Here is a 22,095-nt window from a genome sequence, read left to right on the forward strand (position 1 = left end):
AGCATTCCTTTAACATTAAGCAACGAACTTGCCGCTACAAGACCCATCATAAACAGCAAAATATGCTGACACAGCTCCACCGCGGAGGCTGAGCTCGGTGTGTTGTACAGTCGGAGCCACGCAGAATTGGGAGAAATAGACTTACTGTACGTAGAGGGGACAATAGCGGCCTGTATGTGTGGGAGAAACATACTCAAACTACCTTCTGTGACAGGGACCTGCTGGCCGGGGAAGTAAAAAGCGCCAAAGCCGAGCACCGGTTTGAGTGGGAGAGTAACTCACACCCGTAAAGAATGTCAAGAATCCGTGTGTTAAAGTTCACACTGTATCACCATCTGTGGCTGGATCATGGCAAATAAAAGACAGCTGTGTGAGTCGCTGTGTGTGTGTTTATGCACATTATGCATGTGCATCTTTGAGTGTGAGTTAAAGAAGATATGCAGAAAATGAAAAGTTGCAGCTTTGCATGTATTATTTCTGCATTTGGAGGTCATTAGTTTATCTTGCGTGCATATGTTTGGAGTATAATATTCACATTGCAAAGATGACGGTGCGCACACACACACACACAGGCTCTCACACCCGTCTGACGGGCAGGTTGCAGGCAGGATGCCAGCCCATAATTATGCTCCAACTAAGTGGTTTATTAAGAAAAGACAGGTCAGCAGGACCACCCAGAATCACAGCACAACTCACCTGTTTCAGCCAAAAGGGAAAGTCCAGGATTCAACAAGTTCTCTCTGTTTTCGTTCAACACCGTACCCAGCTGTGACTCCGTGTGTTATTTTTCTCTTCTAATATTGTCTCAGGGTTACTGGAGTATGTTTTGTGGCACTTGCTTTGTTTGGTAGACTTCTGGGAAGTTCGCAGTTCTTTATATGAAGAACGGCTTCTCTGTTTCCCTTCATTCAAAACACATCACCATGATCTCCTCTGACAGTCTGATCTTTCAACAGACTAATCTGCAAAGCTTTGTTCTTGAATTCTTTGGCATGTCTGCTCCACTGTAGACCTCATTCTGCACCGTATCTGATTCTGCAACTGAACCTTATCCTCGTCTGCTAAATGGCAAGTGACAGCGAGTGCCGCTCGGACTGTGAGAGGAGATGGAGGAACAGATGAAATCAATTTTTGTCTCGTTCGTGTTTTTTCTGTTTCTCAGCTCCTTGATGACAGATTGTGTAATGGGTTTCGCATGTGTCTTTCTTGTTTTTTATTTTTTTGTTCTCCATAGATTCAGGAGAGGGCAGGGGGCATTTAGAGTCGTACCTGTGAGGCTAGGAAGGAAATGTGCTGTCGTCAGAGCTTTGCATTTTAAACCGGCGGGATAGCAGAAGATGAAAAGGATACTGCAGTGACGTAACAGAAGAAGCTGAGTTTGCATAGATCATATCAGGTGAATCTGCCCTCAGAATGACATCTCTTATTGATGCTAATCCTTAAAGTAAAGGCTTAGCAGTGGGGCAAATTGGAACACAAAACAATATTACCTTCAGTCTCCTAATGAGAACTTGCAAAGATGCCGTTTTGCCTGAGCAGTGTTTTGGACAGAAATTGTTCAGTTGAGTGTATTTTCAGTTTCTGTTGCAATGTTTGGCTCTCTATAGCACATAGCTTTATTTAGAAGCAAGCTGCACACACTCTCACACGCAGTACAATCCCTGATAGGTTTTGGCATCAGCCGGCAGGATTAGAGCTCCAGCCAAAACAGGTGACAGGTGATAAACTCATGTCAACACTTCATGAAAAGGACTATAACACTGGATTAACCAAACTACTGTTACAAACAAAAGGTGAGTCATGTTACTGTATGTTGCATGTCAGTTTGAGGCGACTTGTCAACCCCTATTTGCACTGTATGTCCATTATATCCCCGGTGGGTGGTTTAAACTTGTAACAGCTGCAACAGTTTGCCGAGAGTTTTTGGGGATTTTTGCAGACTTTCCCCACTGACATACTGAATGATTTTTTTTTTGAGCAGTTTCGTCCTCCATTCGGTATCTCACGTTACTTTAAAAATACCTAAATAAAGACATTCAGACTTTTTACAGCTATGAATACTTCTTACTTGACTTTCAGCCTGATGTGACCCACCTTGGTAGCAGTTTATAATTGTAATTAAGTTACTTGTTTTGCTTTGTTAGTCACACAGTGGACTGATGAGATCACTGAAAGAAAAGTTACAGGCATCCCTAAATACATTAGTTAAGGTTGTGTTGGGTCTGGCCTCAGTTGACCATATGGGGAAACAATTCAATTGGCTGCTCGCTCTTGAAGACTCTGTCAGCGCTCTAGTTCTATATTGTCGAATCTGTGACTTCGCATTCCTGAAATATGGTTTGTGATATTTCAGTTCAAACCGCTGACATCAAAGACATTTGGAGTCATTTTCTGCTTTTCAAATTCGATTCCGAGGATAGAACGAGTTGGACACACCAATCACTCATTTGTCCTTCATCTTTAGTTACGGTTCTGTCCACTCCCTTCTTGTCTTTCCGAACCTCTTCTTGTGGCTCTGAGAATTTGACGTAGAGGAGAGGCTGGATCACATTACAATAAAAAGAAAAAGAGAGAGAGTAGCTTCTAGCTAACCTGCTACACTGGATTGTTATTGCAGGTGTTCCAGAGTTACAGCTGTTAATTTCCTCTACGTGGCGACACACGTGGAGTTGCAAGTCACACACGAATGGCTACATACAAGTGCATGTTGGCATGCCAGAATACACAGGTTACAAGTCAAGGATCAAAAGATGGTTTGAGGGGATGAAATGCTGTCTTGGTTTATTTAATTCACTCTCAGAATCTGGCATTTGTCCTTTTTTACTGCATGTACATTTGAGGAAGGTTTAGTTTTATTCCTGCAGCCAAACGCAGTTAACTACTATGTTCATAGAGCATTGAAAAGGCATAATCTGGTAAATGTGCTGTGTCTGTGCTGTCTGAATGCCAGTTTGAAGATGTGCACACAAGTCAGATCATGGAATGAAAATCCTGTTATATCAATGAATGCTGCATGGATTTGCTTTCAAATTTTGACACTAAATTGATTGTCAGTTCTTGCCAAGAGGCTTTAAAATTGCAAAAACACATGATATTGGGTATTTTACAAGGTGATTTTATGGTCAGTATGTAATTGCGGGACTTTTTGTAACATAGTTGACATTTTTGCTGTTTTCAATCCTAAAATCAACATGGCCGCCTATAACCAAACACCACACGGCATTTTTAAAGATTCTTCTAAATATTATATATACAATTGAGTAAAATTGAAATTTAAAGTTCTTTATAAATATATTATAGTAAACCTGTTGACATGCCATAAATTCACACTTGACTCACACACTACTTTATATTAAATAACTCAGAAAGCCTTGGAGTCTGGCCAGTCTTTTCTTCAGGAGGAAATGACATCATGTGGAGCAGGTCATGTGATCTGGAATTAACACACTTCCTTGAGAGGTGTTTTTGTAATGGCTAACTTAGTTGAAAGTGATTTCTCGGACACAGATACAATTAGTTATTTTCCATATAAAATTTGATATATTGCCTAAAAAAATCTCCACTTAATTTTTTTGAATAGACTCATTTTATTATTGTTTAGCTAATTAGAAGGTGGTTGTTCTTAAATTTGGACGGTTATTTAGTTGACATTTTAGTGATATCCATTTATTTATTCTTAATAAGTGATTGTTTCCATAATAAATAATTATGGAATTTGTAAAGACATGATCATAAAGAACATAAAAAGCATATTTTTTTAACTTTTAATAAAAAATGTATGCAAGTTATATTCCTTGGACTTCAAAAGTCCCTCAATTATATACTGACCCTTTACATCAAGTACAGTATAGTTTGTATAAAGTTCTGCATATTGCAGATAGATCGGCACCTTGATTTCTGTGGAAATCTTCATCTGTTCATCATTTAATTAATAGCAGATGAGTCTAGCAGTAACATGAGAAACAAGCAATGGAACATTCATCGTGGGTTGAGCTGCTGCAGCTCCTTCCTCTGCTTGTCAACACACATCACTTGCACCATCATGTGTTGAAACAGCACAGAGAGGGCGGTGAATATTCACCAGCAGGCATTTCAATCCAAGGGAAAAAGCTAAATAAGTAGCTCTAAGTCTGTTATACTTTACATAACTAAATATTCAGACTCAAGAAACATTATGCTCCAGTAAAAATGTTAAATCTGCATCGTGAATCAAGTGCAGCAGTTTGGTGATTTAAACAGCCATTTATCACAAGCACGTCCCTGTTTCAGAGTTCATGTTCACTCCCTGAAGCTTTATGAGGTGTGTGTGTGTTTGTGTGTCTGCATTTATATTAGTGAACAGGTGTTTCTTCTTTCCTCCACCTGTGAACTGTGACTACGAACGACTCAACAGTAGTTCTCTTGTCCTTCGGATCAAGTTTAATTAAGGACTGCACATGTTTTGAGCACAGACTTTTTATTGGAGGTAAATTGGACGATAAGTGTCTCTCATGCCAACATCTCGTGGCTTTACTGCTGATGCGAACACACACATGCAGACACGCAACTTTTATACAATCAAGAGCTGTTTTCTGCTTCTTTCTGCATGTAGTGGCCAAGATGCTGGGTGTTCCCCCACCTTTTAAAGCCCCGTGTTTATTTTACTTTTCGCAAAGTGCTGCAAATTAAGCAGTCAGTAACCTTGGGTGGACAGTTCCATGGGAATGCAAGTGGGCGAGAGGGAAGGTTAGAAGAGGGGAGCTGAGAAGAAAAAAGAAAAAAAAAACTCAAATGTGAAAATGACTGGAACTCCCAGGGTTTTCAAAACAGAACTCAAGCGTTCATTACACATACCTGGACAACTGAGGGCATGGAAAAACCCCTCCCATGCATGCACTCAACAGCTGGGCTGGTCAGAGAAATAATAAGAATAATGTAAACTAAATAGAACAGAGACGACTCCCGGCCAACACAGCCAGCACGTGTCGGCTTCAGAAATATGCAGCGCTCCGGTCATCAATCACAGACAGGAGGGCCTCAGTCACGCTGACAGCTTCGGACTGAACTTTTTGGCTTTTCTCTGTGTGTGTGGACGGGTCGGTGGCTGCTGTTTTCCCAGACAGCTTCTCGAGTCGGGGTTTGATTGAGACTCCTCCGAAGCGTTCAAGCCTGTCTGAGGATGATCCATCACATCAAAGCTAACGGTCTTTTCCTGTCAATAAGCTCATATCGGTCCTCCTCGGTGTTGTTTTATTAGCGTCTTTGTAAGCTGCGGATCATGAATACCCTCGACGTGAGAGTGTTGTGGGAATGTTCTCACAGTGGCTTGACAGTCTACTGGTAAGAGTAGAACTACACGCAGTAAATTGGCCTAAACCAAGCAAAACAGAGCACAGGGGAGACAGACGGTCTTGTAGGGCTGAGCTGGAGTTTAGTCCCTAAAATTGAACCTTCCCCAGGGTTCAGTCAGAAGGACATGAGGGGATACGGGGATAGAAGGAGGGGGTTGAGGGGGATCCTCTGGCAAAGACAAAGCCCCCAGGGTTTCTACTCGGAGATCTAACTTTGTCTGTGTAAACATGTCTGGAATGACACACTCATTGTGTGTGGGTGTGTGTTCGTCAAGTGTAGTCGATGTGAAGCCTAATAAATGTTTGTATCTGATGGGGCATGAACAGTTGAGAATGTTCATTTATTTTAGGCTAATGGTTCTCAACCTGGTGGTCGAGACGTCTCAGGGGGTTGCGAGTTGGGATTTAAAGGTATTTTTCAGATTTTTTTTTCCTCTCGGTTTCTGTCTTTTCTTTTGACATACTAAATATTTCCATGCTCCTTTGACATTTCAGGAATAGAAACAAGTCAAGCTAAGAGATGTACAACTGTCGCTTGCATGGCCATGTATTTGCCGTTTGGAGAAGAGATTACATTTTAAAGACTTTTTGTAATAGCCAAACCAATTTTTATCTGCAAAACAAGGACTCTTAAGCCTGTTTTGATATATAATGCAATAAAACCTCTAATTGTAAAAAAGAATAAGGCACAAATCTCACTGAAGTTATAATGCTTTCGACTCTTACCATGATGTTTGTGTTGTTGATTATAATTAACAAGGGCTCAGCTGTACTCATATAGACTAGTATCTATGTTCTAGTCTTTATGTTCAGTTAATTCTCTCCAGGCTCCAGCTTTAAGCATTCATGAATGCAGTATTATATCTGTTGAAGAATTTCTTCAGTTTAATTTATTGGTGTGAATGAAAATGCGACCACAGTCTGTCTTTGAAATCATAAATTAGATGTATGACTTTAAAGAAGGAGCCCTTGTTCTTTATCTCTCGTTTCACTTGATATGTTGCTGCAGAAACCCAAGCAGGCTGTATTTCTTCTACACTGTGGACTCAGTACAAACAGAGTTCATCATCAATCCCCCTGCGAACTGAACGGATGGCTCACTGCGTCCAATCGTTTCTTCACCCACTGTCTGTCTGTATTAGACACAGGGTGACAGGACAGCTGTTTCTATGCCTCGTCTTGATCAATTTGCGTGTGCACATGTGCGCCTTTGCAATGGATCTGGCAAGGCAAATTCGTGTTATGTGGGTTGTTTAACTGAGCAAGCCGTCTCCCCGCTCCAGCCTCTGATTCTGACATCGGACCCAGAAAGGGGGATCATCATCAAGGAATTTGGCAGACTTTGATCACAGGCCAGTCCAGTGAAGGTGGAGGGTTAATGCACTGTGTGAAGAGGAAAGTATGACACACTCGCTGAAGTCTGGACTGTGTGTGTGTGTGTGTGTGTGTGTGTGTGGTAAAAATGTGCAAGATTTGTTGTCCAGACAGCGGACTGTGAATGCGCTTTGTCTATGAGGCGACTGTGAAACAACCTCCAGTGGTAAATTGTCAGCAAATCCGAGGGCACAATTTCCTGCTGTGAAACACGACGAACAAATTAGCAGTCATGACTTCATCCTGAAGGCCAAGAACCACAAATGACTGTAATAAACAAACAGAGGCCATAATTAGACTCTAACTGTTCACCCAGACTGTTTACATTCTTTAGAAACTGCACAGGTCATAAGACAGCCAAATGTGCTGACTAGCATCCAATAAACAACAATTAACGAACTGAATAAAATCATTCTGGGGTGTTTTGACCAGTTCTCATTCAATCTAAGATATTTAGGAAGTAGTTAAAATGTACTTCTTGTGGCATCCTCACCTTCAAGATGAACATTAGAGCTGAAACTAATGACTCTTTTCAGTGTCGATTAATCTGTCAATAATTTTCTCCATTATTAATTAGGTGTTTAGTCTAAAAAAATGTATAAAGGGTGAAAAATGTCTACCAGAGTCCAAGATTATGTAATCAAAGTTCTTGTTTTGTATACAACTCAAAGATATTAAGTTTATTGTTATAGAGGAATAGAGAAATGCTCGAAATTTAAGAAGAATCAGAGAATTTTTCCGAAAAAAATAATTACTCAAATTGATTAATTGATCATGAAAATAGTTGACAATTAATGTAATAGTCAAAAACTAATCTCTGTAGCTCTAATGAATATGTAGTTGCTTAAGCTCTTTTAGGTGAAGAGTGAGTTACCAGAGTAGTGAGTGATATTTAGCAATTGGCAAATATCTGAACAATCATCACATTATACAAAAAGCTACGACAAAAATCAACATTTGTCAATTTCGGCTTAAACACATTGTACTAAGCTGTTGATTTTGACTGGTAATATCCATCCAAATCTAATAGTGATTTAGAGCTTTAGTTGTTTTCAAGATGAATTTTCCATACCTGTATGCTGAATGGAAACTCAGGTGAATAGAGATCTCTGAGCCTTGTATCAGCCGTGCAGACCGTCCAGCTGAACAGCTCCAGAAGTCCTCGGTAAGAACCTGTGGAGAGGGAGGAAGTGGCCATCCATCATGGACAGCATGTGATGACATGTTTGACCCTGTGTCCTCTCCGTCTATACAGACCCACACAAAATACTGCCTGTTTGGATTTCTGCTAATCTGGCTGCCAGTGCTTCTCTGCAGATCATATTGTTTCTTCATTTAGTGAAATTTACCGCTAAATCTCAGAGTACAGAAGTAAGATTGGCTTTACCCGGACTTTACACAGATCTTTAACTTTGAGAAACTTTGCAGTTCTGCCTTCTATAGCACTGGGACATAATAGATGACTAAGAGAAGGATAAAAATGAAGGACAACTCTGAAATGAAAAGATCTGAATGCAGATGAATGTATATCAATGTGATTTATTTTAGAGATCATCAATGTAAATGTTTCTGCAATATCAAAGAAGCTTCTTCAAGGCTTTAGTCTTTGTATTGGCTTTGCTCAGTTTTGAGAGACATATAATTACAAAAAAATACTCAGTATTCTCTTGAGAGAAACACTAAATCTCCACAACCCCCATGTTAGCTCCTCTTGAGGCTAACAAAAACTTCAAACAGCAATTTTATTTATGTGACCAGTAATGTATCACAACATAGAAGAATACAATCCTACTATTTAAAGCCTTTTTTGTTCCTTCAGCTCTGTGCCTCAGCATTCAGTTCAAATTGAAATAAAATAATGGTTACTACACTATGCGGTCACATTGCCAGAACTGTGCTGAAAAAATAATCTTTAAGGCGAACATTTTATGCAAAGTTCAGTTTTTCAGTGTTTTTAACATAATTATACGTCCCCAGTGTGTCTAGACCTTCCTCTCATTTATTTCCTTTCACCACTGATCAGAAACTGTGTCATTGCATGCCATGAATTCAGGTGCAACCTGTTATGAGGTCACAACTGGATAAGCCACGCCTCCAGCTGGCTCCTCCCCCAGACTTTTCACTACCACTGACTGAACGGATTAGATAGAGACGTGTGGTTGTGGCCGTTTCTGAAAAATGATGTGAACAGCAGCAGCTCATTTGGATTTAAAGCCACAGACAGTGAAACAATCCGTCTGAAATGGGACCTGTTATAAAGATAGAATAAACAATTTATGCAGCGTTTTGAACTGAAATTTGAAATCCACATTTTGGGAATATGTGGGATTCCCATTAACTTTGTAAAAAGGGGTAAAATAGAGGATCTTTACCACATAGTGCCTCAGTTACAGGGGTTTTGAAGTAACTGGACACTCAGCAACTTAACATTTCTTTGGTAGATGTGTGTTGATTTAATCTTGGTGCTGAAAGGAGCTTGGCTCAGAGATGATTGGGAGTTGTCATTTGGAGCAGTATGGAGGTGGAAGTGCATGTGAGGAAGGTGATATGACAAATCTATCAGAAACATGTCAAAGGTAGTAAAAGACACTTGCAGACTGGGGAGTCTTGTCAATTACAGAAAAGTCATTTGCATTTTAAAGATATCTTACGGCAGCAAATGCAGGCATAAAGGGAAGTAGGCATGTTTGTTTCCTTGTCACTAGTGAAGAAAGTATTTCATAAAATCAGAGGATTGCAGCAAGATGCTCCCAGTAAACCTCAAAAACAGAAAGCAGAGGTTTGCCGAGTGCAAAAACATACCAAAAGAAACTGGTAGATTTTTTTTTGCGAAGTTTTGTGGATTGATAAAGCAAAATTCAACCTCTACAAATGTGACGGGAAGGGTAAAGCATGAAGAAAAAACAAGGAATTGGTCATGACTTAAAGCATACCACCTTCTCCTTTTAACATGGTTAGTCTATTGTGGCTGTTGATATTTTCTCTGCAACAGGATGACAACAGTCCAAACCAAACAGCCAAAAATAACCACATATGCTCAGTGTGTAATTTTTGCTTAAATGTACATTATTTGTCAAGGCACCTTTGGCTCTTACACAACTCCATTGGAGACTTTTCGCATGTCTTTACACATGTAGCACACTTTATCGGTGAACCCCTTAATCCACCACAGCTGCTCCACTGTAAATACAATTAACCCCACAGATTGTGTGATGTTGACTTTGGGTTTCGTACACTTTCTCACTGAGTCCTGGTAGCCTGGTGCTCTCTGAGGATGACATCATGGGTTTCAGGTTGCCCGCTGTGGCTTCAGTTCCCAGGGGGTTGAGGAGCCCGAGCGTAGACCTGGAGAGCAGATCCATGCATCCGCGAATAGACACTCTTTCTTTCTTTCTTTCTTTTTCTCCCCTCCTTCTGCTCAGACGCTCACAGTCGACTGACCTCCCTGCCACCTCGCTCTGAGCTCACGGTTTGTTATTGGCTTGGTTAGGTTGTGTTGACAGATGAAGCAGATGTGTGTTCGTTTCTTGTAGATAGTTTGTCTGTGCTGTTTTCAAAGTAGAAAAGGTCTCAGAATTAGCTGAGTAAATACAATAATTTGGCGCTCCGAGTAGATGGTTTCGTATGTTTAATTGTCAGTTAAAAAACAGTGTTTTGTGTATCATTTGTCTTGAGTGTCCGCTCACTTTTCTACTTCCCTCGTTTTCATGAGCTGGGACAGATAACATGCTGTATGTATTATTGCATGTAAGGTTTGCATTTGCTGTGTGATTTTATGAAGGGAAAAAAACAGCAACCAGGGCCACATTAAAAGCTTTCTTGCCAGCAAATTTTAAAAGTCACTTTATCTTTGCTGAACAAAGAGATTCAGGACCAAATTCTTCAACCGAGCACAATGCACATGTTTGTTTTGTGAACCTTTAAAAACCACCAAGCCAGTCAGGCATGACTCTGCTCAAGATCGATTCCTTCTAAGGATGCTTTCAGACAGTGGCAGTTTGCAAAATGATTTTCTGATAGAAATACTTTTGCTAACTCATAAACTGTAGTTTATTGCCCCCGATTGGATAATCAGACTTTGAAGCATGTGATTCTTATATTGTTTGTCTTCTATATGTGGTCTCCATTCAGACAACCATCAGCACCTCATTATAGTCCTCACTGTTTCCTCATTTGTGACTTTTGAGACTGAAAATAATGGAGGCAATTCAGTAATATAATAGTAATTCAGAAATATCCAGGAACTACTCTTTACATCCTCACTTACAGACATTTTGCTAGATCATGTTGTTTATTGCTGGCTAGTCTCATGGGTTTTTCCCAGGCCTCACAGAACATCATCTCCCAGTTCACCTCACACTGTCAATCATCTGCTTTAGCTTTTCATATTAGCTTGCAAAGTCAACCTCGTCCACTGTGATGTCAAGCAGAGAGCCAGCTTTCCTCTGTTCCTCTATTTTTCTTTTCCACTCCCTGCATGGCCACACCTGGCGATGGCCGTCGCTACATGGTTCTCTGAACACACACAGACACCCAAAGCCAAAGACATCTTCACAAAATAGTGGAGACTTCTTTCAGTGTTCTTGTTTCTGCTCACTAGTTTCATGTTAAAATGTGATGGATCGGAGCAGAAGGTTCGTGTATTTGCATGTCTGACAGCCAAGATGGAAAGTTCTTGGATCACCTGGCTTCATGAGGGAAAACTTTTAACACTTGAGGATTGTGCACACTTAAAAACAAGGTCTGAAGGGAGGGATTTGCCCATAATCCTGTATTGATCCTTCCTAGACAGGCTGTCTGGTGGACTGACACTCTGCCGTACCTTTGGGCAACCAGCCGCACTGGCTGCATGCCTCACCACATCTAACTATAGAAGCAAATACAAGCCAAGGCCAATTTGTGGCACATTTAAGGGCTCATAGCGGAGACGTTATGTTGGGTCGAGAAAGGCCGAATTGCCCGTTTTGTTTTCCAATTGAAACGTCAGTTCCAGAAGCTTCTGCATTGTGAACTTGTTGTATGTAAAGCCTGTGTGTTGTCGATCTTTCACTGCTGCTGACTAATGTACTGCAGTCCTGATTGAAGTAAACTGCACTAGAGGGAGTCAGCTGCATTAGATAAAGAAGCCAGCCAAAGTTCAGGCTCTATAAATAAGCATAAATTTAAACCCCATGTATGTTGGTGAATTACAGTCATGTTTGTCTCATTCCACAGGAGAAGTGAATAGGATTCTACAAGTAAAACAGCTCAGTTCACCATCATCAGGTCAAAATTAGAATATTTCCAATGCCTTGGCTAGATTTCTGCAAAACTTGTGGCTTTCCCACCAGCCTCACTTTGACTTTTTGTTTTGTAATAATTAACAAATGTTAGCTTTCTTACATGATAACTTGCTTACCTACAGAACTGCAATATTTTCATGAGCAACATGTAATAAAACCACCAAGTTGACTCCTGAAGCAGCTGTATCTCTTCTTGTAAATGGTGCATACTGGAAATTGTGTGCGTCTGGATTGGCTGAGAAGACTTGAGGTTAAACACATGGCTTAGAGGTTTGCAGACATTAAGAAAGCATTTATACACAATATTAGCTTCCCAGTACCAGTGCTGTAGTTGGCTAAAAGGCCAGTAGCCTGGTGATGAAGAACATGGCAGGCCCTCCACTCAAACATACACTGTTTTTAAAAACACTGTTTTTACCGCAAGTGGGTGCTGAAAAACGTCACTTCTTTCCCGAGACGCAAATAAATCCTGATGTGCTCATGTCTGACAAAACAGAATAGTCTCCCAAATACCTTCCACTCTCTTGTGGAGTAAAGCGATGAAGCCCTGGAAGGTAGCGGCGTTCAGGTGCGCTGTCAAAAGCTGCTCTCAACACCTCATTGAGAAAGTGTCAAAGAGCACTAAAGGATCTGTGAATGAGAATTAGAGCGAGGCAGGTAGAAATGTTTGGCTGTAATTTGCCAGAGACCAGCGCTATATAAGCCACTGGATGTTAAAAGGAAACCAGTGGATATTAGTGAAAGGAAAGACCTTGAAGTTCTATGTAACAATTAGTATGATGTAACTTTTTCTTTTTACTTTCAGGACATATTGCAGCTCCCCTTGCAAAATATGACCTGTCGCATGCAGTATGCATACAGTTGGAAGATGCTACTTTGTAATAACTTTGCCTCTTGCAGCTTCTTGCTCCTACATTCATCACAGTCTCTTGGGTGAGATTTGAAGTAAAAATAAAAAGTATACAATTAAGAACATCTGTCTGTGCTCTGGCTAAGGCTCAAGCTTGTTTATATTCATGTAATCGTCCGCTGTGCAGAGGATTGTTGGTTAGAATAGCCAGAAAAGCTTGTTGACTTCCATATTGCAAAAAGCGAGTGGATGTAGTAGGACACTCAGGTGACTTTAGCATACTGTATTTTACATATAATGTAGCTGGACATACTAAGCTCCTTACTGGCGTAGTAAATAGTATGGCAGCATGAATATTGGAAACCCCCATCAATCAATAGTGAGAAGTCGGTCAGTGGCCTTGGTGAGCAACTGGGTGCATCACTGCTTTACAGGATAGATGTATGAAGGCAGGGTGAAGGATTCCAGGTTTCCCGGTACGGTGAAGTTATATATACAAAGTTAAGTGTGTGGCCATTAAAAAAAATCAAGCAGAGCAATCACTGATGATTGATTTAAAGTGTTAGATAAATGCTCATGCCATGCTCTTTGGAGTGCATCAGTGTGACAGGAGAAGAAAAGATAGCCAGAGACGGGTACAATGGCTGGAGTGTGACTGAACAGACAGTCGAAACGTGTGGTTGCATTCTCACTTTGTTCCATGAAATCACAGTTGTGGCAGATGCAGGATAGACTGGGAGCAGCTGTTTTGCTCTCCGTTCTCCAGTTACAGACGCTGGCACTGGCTGCACTCTGGGGATGGGCAGAGGGGCACGTTGTCGAGTCTTAATCGTGTTTGTTCTCCGAGGGTGGGCACAAAGAGTCCTCAGACCAGTACTCCACCAGTATTCTTGGCATCGGAAGAGAGGGATGTGGCCGAAGGTGTCAAACAGAGTGGGACTGGTGACAAGACATAGCACGCAGCTGGTCCCACTCTCACAGGACCCATGGCGCCATTAATCACTCGGACTGTGGAGGCTGCAGTCGACTCAAAATATTATTGGGGAAATGCACTTTTGTTGTGCCTGTCTGTGGAAGTTAGATCAGAAAAGAGCAAACAAATATGGGAAATGACTAGAAATGTATCAGAGCAAATTCGGACACGCTGAGAAGCTGCACTTTACTCCAGACTTTCAAATGTGGTGTAACAGGAGCTTGTTTTGTTGGGAAAGAAAGGAAAAAGTGAAACCTGTCGTGAGAATTTTACAGTGCACCCAGCCGCCCAGTTTTGTGTAGTAGCAGAGGCAGAAGGAAACAGTTGTAATTTCCATCAGTGCGCTCATTCAGATTCATTTGTTTGTGTGTACAGCGTGCTATAATCTTTGCAGAATGTGACAGCTCAAACCGCAGTTAAAAAATGTTCACATTGAACAGATGCATATTTTTTGCCACATGCTGTTTTTCTGGCATCAAATGGGCAAAAGAAACGTTCTCAGAGGTTCAGTTTGCAGGGAGGAATATGCTGGCTATATTTTTAGTCGAGTGGATTTTAATGCATTGGGTGTAGTTTTATTATTTTTTTTCCCCCTAAGCTTAAAGAGAGCACTATGTACAGAATTCACACCAACAATAATACCTTCTCTGTGGAGCTCCAGTTTGAGTGACTTGGCTTTTAAATCCACTTCACACTCTCCACATTTTAGCTTCTGCCAGCTGATGTTGCATACACCTTCATGTGAATAATAGTTTCCTGCAGCGTAGTTTCAGCCTAATGCAGCGTAAATCATAAAGCCGTGATCACAATAACCGAGACAATCTGTATGAACATGTTGTGAAACGTACAGAGAGCAGAAGATGGAAACAGTCTAATGAGATACTCCTGCCAACAAGTTTCCAGTCTTCACAGCCAATAGCCAGAGTCAAGAGAGCAGAAAACAACCAAATACAATTATTTGCTGAGAATCAACACTTTTCCATGAAGTCAGAGGGGGTTTTACTAGTGTGTGCTGGCTGCAGGCTCCTGTTGTGAAGGAAAGAAGTGGTGGGTCTTGGCTTATAGTGTTTATCACAGATAAAAACGAAGAGAGAGGTGAAGGTAGTTTAGTCGTAGTCAGTCAACAGTAAGTCTAAATTACCCCAAATAAATGTTTGGGATTTCTGTACTTTAGTGTGTTGTTACTTTAAAACAGCCAAACCTGTATTCACCCCTTCATCTCAGATCAAAATCATTAAGATTCACTCATTCATGCTTTCCAAAAGATGTATCTTAACTCATCTCATCTGATCTCATTTTATCTTATCTTGTCTCGCTTCGTCTCAGCTTATCGTATCTTATCTTATATCTCATCTCATCTTATCTGATCTCATCTTATCGTATCTTATCTTCTATCTCATCTTATCGTATCTTATCGTATCGTATTGTATCTTATGTTATATCTCATCTCATCTCATGTCATCATATTGTAACTTGTATCTCATCTCATCTTATCTTATTCCATCTTATTGTATATTATCATATCTTATCGTATCGTAATTTAACTTATTTTATATCTCATGTAATCTCATCTCAACATATCGTGTCTTGTCATGTCTTAAATTATGTCATCTCATCTCATCTCATCTCATCTCATCTCATCTCATCTCATCTCATCTCATCTCATCTTACCTTACACAATAATCCCCATACTCAAACTCCTCAGTTGATGTTTTCTGAATTGTCTTTTATTTAAAATCAGTTTTCCTTGCATGTGGACAGTTCTGATGGATTAATTTAATCACTCCAAAGTTATAAAAAACACTTTAAAGCCAAAAATATGTCAGAGAACATAAGAAAGTAACTGCATGTTATCACACACCATCCATAAGACTGCTTTTCGTAGCCTGTTCCTTACTCCTGGAATGATGTGAAACGCCAGCTCCTATGTTACAAGCCAGAATTCACTTCAGACACACAGTCTGTACTCTGCAATTTTAGCAGGGAAAACTATGTCTGTGTTTGCGTCTGATGATGCTCGGTCATAGCTGGGGCTGCCTGGTGTTGTCTTCCTCCTTGTCAGCAGCGTGGGGATGGTGCCCTCACTGATGTGCACTTACAGTAAGTGAAGGAGTGATGTTTCAGAGATGGGTAGCATTTCCAGTATTTATCGACTGCTGCGAGGCGGCCCGGGATGACACTGCATTCAGATGCATTAGCGGTGGAGGGAGACTTGACAGGCTATCGGAGGGAAGGAGCGAGTTGAGAAGTGAGGAGGGCAGATGTTGAGACATCACCTAGCTCATAGTGGAACACGGAGGTATCGATCGCAGGCCCAAAGCTCTCCAGAGCTGCTTCCTGTGTTTTCATTGTGCTATCATTGGAAGAGAGCAAACAACAACGTCAGGGGGAAAGGCTACTGATAGCTCCATATCTAATGCACTCACATCTCCAGAGAGAGAGATTTACATGGACTAGAAGGCCTAATAGTATATATGTGGATGCCACTACATGAGCTATTGTTGATGGAAATAGAACAGCAATAAACTTTCTCACAACTCAGCTAATGAATAGCCTGTGCATGCATGTAGTAATTAGTGGTTAAAACTACATAGTTTTGGATTTTCTGGTATTAGACTAAATCCTGCTTTAAATTATGTTAGCCCAGAGTCATTCCACTTATATTAAATATCTCCAGGAGCGCTGCCGCAAATGTCATCCTTCAAAATTTAATAAGTAGTTTGTTTTGTTTTTTTGTTTTTAATATATGGAGACAGGCTTTTAGATGGAAAATAAGTGTTTTCCGCTGTATTTAAAGGCCATTTAAGAAGGTAAAAATATCAACGTGCTTCTTGATTCTAAAAAAAATTAGGATTAATTACCAGTTGCAATCTTTCATTCTGTTAAACGCTATGAAGATGCAGTTACTCTCATTTTTAACTAATCGACCCTTTAGTCCCCCAAATATTTTAGCCTTATTTAACCCTCCTGTTGTCCTCATTTACAGGCACCAAAATATATTGTTTCCTTGTCTGAAAAAATCTAAAAATTCAGCAAAAAAATTCCCCAAATTTCTGAAAATTTGCAAAATCTTCAGGAAGAAAATTCCAACAATTTAAAAAAATCCTCCAAATTTGGCAAGAAAATTCTTGTAAATATTTTCAAAAAATGAGTAAAAATCTTCAAAAAAAAGATAAACATATCTAAAGTGATGACATATATCAGTAAAACTTCTAATGTTTTCTTTAAGAACATTCACTAAAAAATCAACCAAAATCCAGCGAAATTCGCTGGATTTTGGCTGATTTTTTTGTGAATGTTCTTAAAGAAACATTTTTAACATTTCTTTATTTCCACCAAAAAATGTTCAAAGATTTCCCAAAATGTTGGAAATGTGGCCATCAGAAGATTCGCTGTGAAAATATACATTTTTTCCCCACATTTTCAAACTTTAAAACGGGTCAATTGTGACCCGCAGGACAAGACGAGGGTTAATAGTGTTTAGTGTGTTTTTGTGTGGGATGTGTGCATAGTGAGGTAACGCATTCATACAGAAATCCAACTCAGAATGAAACAAATAAGCTTGACAAAGATGTGCATGTTAGAGTTTGTATCTATTGTAGCTCTTCTGTTTGTTTTGTCTATGTTTTCAGTAAAAATACAATAATTTGTTAATTCCCACAGACTGAGGAAAGGCCGCTGTGTGACATGTTCACTTGTCTGAAACTTTAAAGGAACTTATGACTGAGAGCCATGATTCTTTCCACACCACTGCACATGAACTACATCCAAAGTTCCCCATGATTTTACACAGATGCGCATTATTAAGACAAACTATTGTGTATCTGATGTGGCACTCCCTCCCTCACACACAGTCCATCACAAACATCAAGCTTGTCTTTTGTTGCTCCCATACTGCAGATGTGAATATTTCACATAATGTCAGCCTCATATTAGAGGACATTTTTTACATCTCTGCGGTCTTTTCCCCTAAAACAAATGTTGTGCATAAAATAATAAATATTCTGCGATAGACACATTTGTTTTCATCTGCAGAACAGGACTGTGAAGTGTCTCAAGATGCTTTTGTGCAGTTTAAATATGCAGTCCAACATCAAAAGGTTTACTGTAATTTTTGTTAACATTTCTCTGAAAGCTGCTGAGACCAATTCATCATTAAGCCAGAAAACAGGTGTCCATGTTTCCAGCATGTGTGTATTACGGATAAATTAGAGGGAATGCAGACAGAGAGGCAGAGAATTGTAAACCAACTCACTTTTCCCACTGCATTAAATGTTTCTATGGAGGCTCAACCGAAGCTGTTGGACTGTTTCTCCTAATTAAGGGGAAAAGCGCCTGATTGACAAATGAGCTCTGGGTCAGGCAGCCAACCAGAGACAGGATTTCCCTGCCAAGACTGCAGGGCCCCTGGGTTTCCCATCAGCCGCATTAGCAGATGGTTTAACACTCACTGGAACCTTCCTGGAGGAAAACAGGGACGTCTCATCTGCTTTTGTTCGAGCTGAGGGATTAACATGGGCAGCCCCTTGAGTGGAAGAAGGAGACGCAACAAGTGGAATTACTGTAGAATAAGAAATAAATGGAAGTGGTGGTTTGGTGATTGTTTTATTGACTGATTGCCTCGTGCAGTCGTTCACACTACAATTTGTCTTCATTGCTGCTGTGCGCTAAGTGCGTGGGATGAGGATTTGATTTTACACTCGTGTTACACTCTCGACTTGACCTTCACTTGATCTCACATTACTCCAGACTTAACTCCTGAATACTGACTCGTATGTGCATTCATGTGCAGCTGAATTACACTGTTATATTGTGTTGTAATATACATACTGACTGTTCATTTTCTCTGTATATATGACACATCTCAACATCAGCAGTGTAATTCACACAGTCTCTGTGTCTTTTGCATTGAGGTTTATTGAAGCCAATAAAGCGACTGCAGTTTGAAACAGCTACTGGACTGACATGAGCAATAGAAAATCTGTGTTTTTTTCTAAGGTAGCTAGCTAACAAGATGGCCGTTTTGAGTCAAAGTAAATCAAATTACTGAAGAAAAGATAATTTTTTAAACCAAAACCAACACAGAAAGTAGCCACATGTGTTTTTAAAGCAACCAGAAGGTGTGTTTGGACAAAAAGAGTATAAGATTTTCTTATTCAAAATGCTGTGAACCAACAAAATGAGAGTAAGAGTCAAAAAGTTGAGATCACTGTGATGGAACAATCAAAGATGGCCGCCACAAACGGAGGATTAAAGCTGCGACAAAATGCAACTGATCGCCTCAGTTCAGGTTTAAAAATGGAAAAATCTGCAGCTTTAGAGCTAAAAAGTTGAGCTAACCAGCCTCTATAGCTGCTACATGCTTGAATTGCTAGCACACCTGAATCTCTGACCAAGCTGCATTGTGGGTAATGTAGGCACCAGGTTTTGACAGTTTCAATTTGTACTGGTTTTGATCATTTTTCCTTTCAAATTCTCCATCACAAGTCCAAAAATACAAAAAATGTGGAATGCTAAATTAGCCGAGTTCAGCTTTAAACACAGACTTCTGCTACATCTGTTAGCCAGAGTGTTTACACCTTTTCTAAGGTAGCTGGCTAACAAGATGGCCTATTTGAGACACCAAATGAATCAAATTACTGAAAAACCAACACAGAAATGAGCCACATGTTTTTGAAGCAGCTGGAAGGTGCGGTACAGAATTATCTCTAAGACGAGCAGAGTAACAGCTGAATGTGGAACCTTAAACACAGTACATGTCTTTGTTGGCATCTGTAAACTTGTCTCTGCTGGACAGGATTCACTCTGTTGAGCTCTGAGCCGAGGAAAATCGTGAAAAAGTTGAGACTTAGTCATATTGACAAGAACAGAAACATCTGTGTTGATTTAAGACCATCTGTACTTCTCATTGAATGAACGGAGAAATGTGGATGGAAATGTCAAGAGTGATGAAGTGGAATAGCGTAGAGGACTTTGTGAGATTTATCAGTCAGTGAGGTGTTTGTCTCTTAAGGCTCTGTAACTGAAGGGTTCGACCAGCAGTGTTGCACATGCACTCAGCTGACAATGACAGTAATGTGCATGATGCTCTACGGGATCAAATTTGTGGCAGTGTGCAGAACATCTGGGTATGTCCTGGTGGAAGTTTGGAAACATTTCAGCCACTGAGCAACTGTTGTTCAAATGAATGAGGCATTAGCTTGTAATTTGGTGTCAACTATCGTTCATACATTCATGGTTTACTCTTGTCTGGCCTTCTGATCTCAAGATTTACACCCCTGAGTTATACATTAAGATTACACAGCTTAGAAAAAGTGTTGTTTCGTTGATTCCTGACTCATAACTGTCTGCAGATAATATTTCTTTTGTACAAGAGCGAGTATATAGTGGATTTTGAAAAGGAGGAAATAGTTGCACTGACCATTGTAGTTTGACAGTCTCTCAAACCAGTCAATTAATCAGTTAGCCAAGTCATTCAACAGAACATTTACTGGCATGCTGAAAATCAGTTAATGGATTTGAGGCTTTGTTTTGGCAAGAAAAAAGGCATTTTATAGGTCTCATATATTATTAGGTGAATAGTTGTGAAATGAATGAACAGATCAGTCAACATTGAACCTATAGTTGCAGTCGGTGCTTGTGACCACATCCACAGAGTATTAGAGAACATAAGAGGCCTAAAGATTTGATAATGGGAACTCCATGCAGGCAGCGAGAGAAACTGGCATTTCTTTTTTCTTCATAATCAGACATTTTGAAGCATCACAGTAAGAAAGCACACCGACAGCTCACATTTATCTGCTTCACTTTCAGCGTCCTCTGCCTGCTGGCTCACTGTTGTACTGTCTAAGTAGTGGGACACTTGAATGGAACAGAGCCTCATTTGTCATCACACCAGCGTTTTTCCTATTAGGATAAATCGCTGTGTCTAGTGTGGCATGTATTGGCTCTGGTTATTTTAAGATAACAATGCAAAATTTATTTTTATCTGAAGTGCAGAGAAGCTCATTGTGTCACTTGCAGCTAGTACATCTTTAGGGTGATGTGTAACCATGTAAGTCACGATTTACACTGTATGAACCATACAATGTGTGTCCTCCCTGGTGCATACATTGCAGAAGTTTGTAGTGACTTTAGCATTTCCCCACAAATGTTACAAATATGTTGATTAAATTCTCAGTGCAGATATTATGTTACTTCTTCATTCTGTTTTACAAAAAAGTACTTGAATGTATGTACGGTTCAAATGATTCATATCAAACTAAAATAACACTAGAGTTCTGAAAGTAGCATAAAATTTCCTTTTTCTTTCACCTCATTGTGGCATTACTGAAGCATCCCAGATGGAAAAAAAACATAAAACCACTTTAGCAAAAAGGTCGCTGTGCTTGATTTGCTCCAGACTGGAAATCGGATTTTACTAAGTGACTGCAGCTGTGAGATTCACACATATCAGCTACTGTGTGTCCAGAAAGCTAACACCTCATTTCATTTACTCATTTAGGCATTTACTTAATTTAATAAGTGGCAGTCATGTGCTAAGGGCGCTATTATGGTGATTGTATATTTTCATCTCGCTCTCTCTGTCCCATTGACTTTAACTGCTGCATGAATGAGGGCTTATCTCGGGGCATTTTCGCCTTAATTGAGGTGGATCATCATGTGGTTTTTCAACCTTTTTCAACAAGACTGTATAGTTTAGATAGATACGTTTACATCCCCTTACTTCATAGCCTCATCTCAATTTGCATGAAATCCTCCTAGAAACTTCCAAGTTAAGCACAGGTTTGCTGTCGAACTGTCGCTAGTGACCAGGCGGTTAAACTACTGTGGCGTATTGTATATCACTGTAGCCTTCACACCACTCACAAACACACAAAAGAGCTTTCAGCGCTACGGCCAAGGGAGGGGTGTGGGTGCACATGGAAAGTATGCACAGAAGACGCCCTCCCTCCCTGCAGCTCTCACCCTGCACTCCCTCTCAATCACACTCCAACAACACAGAGCAGGTAGTTTGACCAGAGGCAGTGGAGCAGCACACTTCTATTAATTCCCTCTGAATTATAAAGCACTAAAACTTAAAGATTTGTCCAAACACCATTAATCACAATGGCTTGGGAGCGCTTGGCTTAATGAACAGAGTCTTTCTGGGGGCATCTACGGGCAGTTAATTTGCCACTTGAACCCCACCTGTCTGTGTCAACTAGTCCGTAGAGAGGTGCATAAATGTAGTCCAGTAGCTGCTCCAAGGGTTGGGCTGTATCCATTCCTTCATGTGTTACTACA

At 40.3% G+C, this 22,095-nt stretch overlaps 1 protein-coding gene across 1 annotated transcript in view; it reads left to right on the forward strand.

The window, feature by feature from the left end:
• The window catches only part of bmpr1bb (bone morphogenetic protein receptor, type IBb), a 73,312-nt gene that overhangs the window by 4,436 nt on the left and 46,781 nt on the right, over nt 1-22,095 (forward strand). The window contains exon 3 of the mRNA XM_055019133.1: nt 1,235-1,396. The gene's annotated coding sequence lies outside the window, so the exon portion shown is untranslated. The remainder of the gene's footprint in view (nt 1-1,234; nt 1,397-22,095) is intronic.

Source organism: Amphiprion ocellaris, chromosome 17 (genome assembly GCF_022539595.1).
Source record: "Amphiprion ocellaris isolate individual 3 ecotype Okinawa chromosome 17, ASM2253959v1, whole genome shotgun sequence".
Taxonomy (NCBI): Eukaryota; Metazoa; Chordata; class Actinopteri; family Pomacentridae; genus Amphiprion; species Amphiprion ocellaris.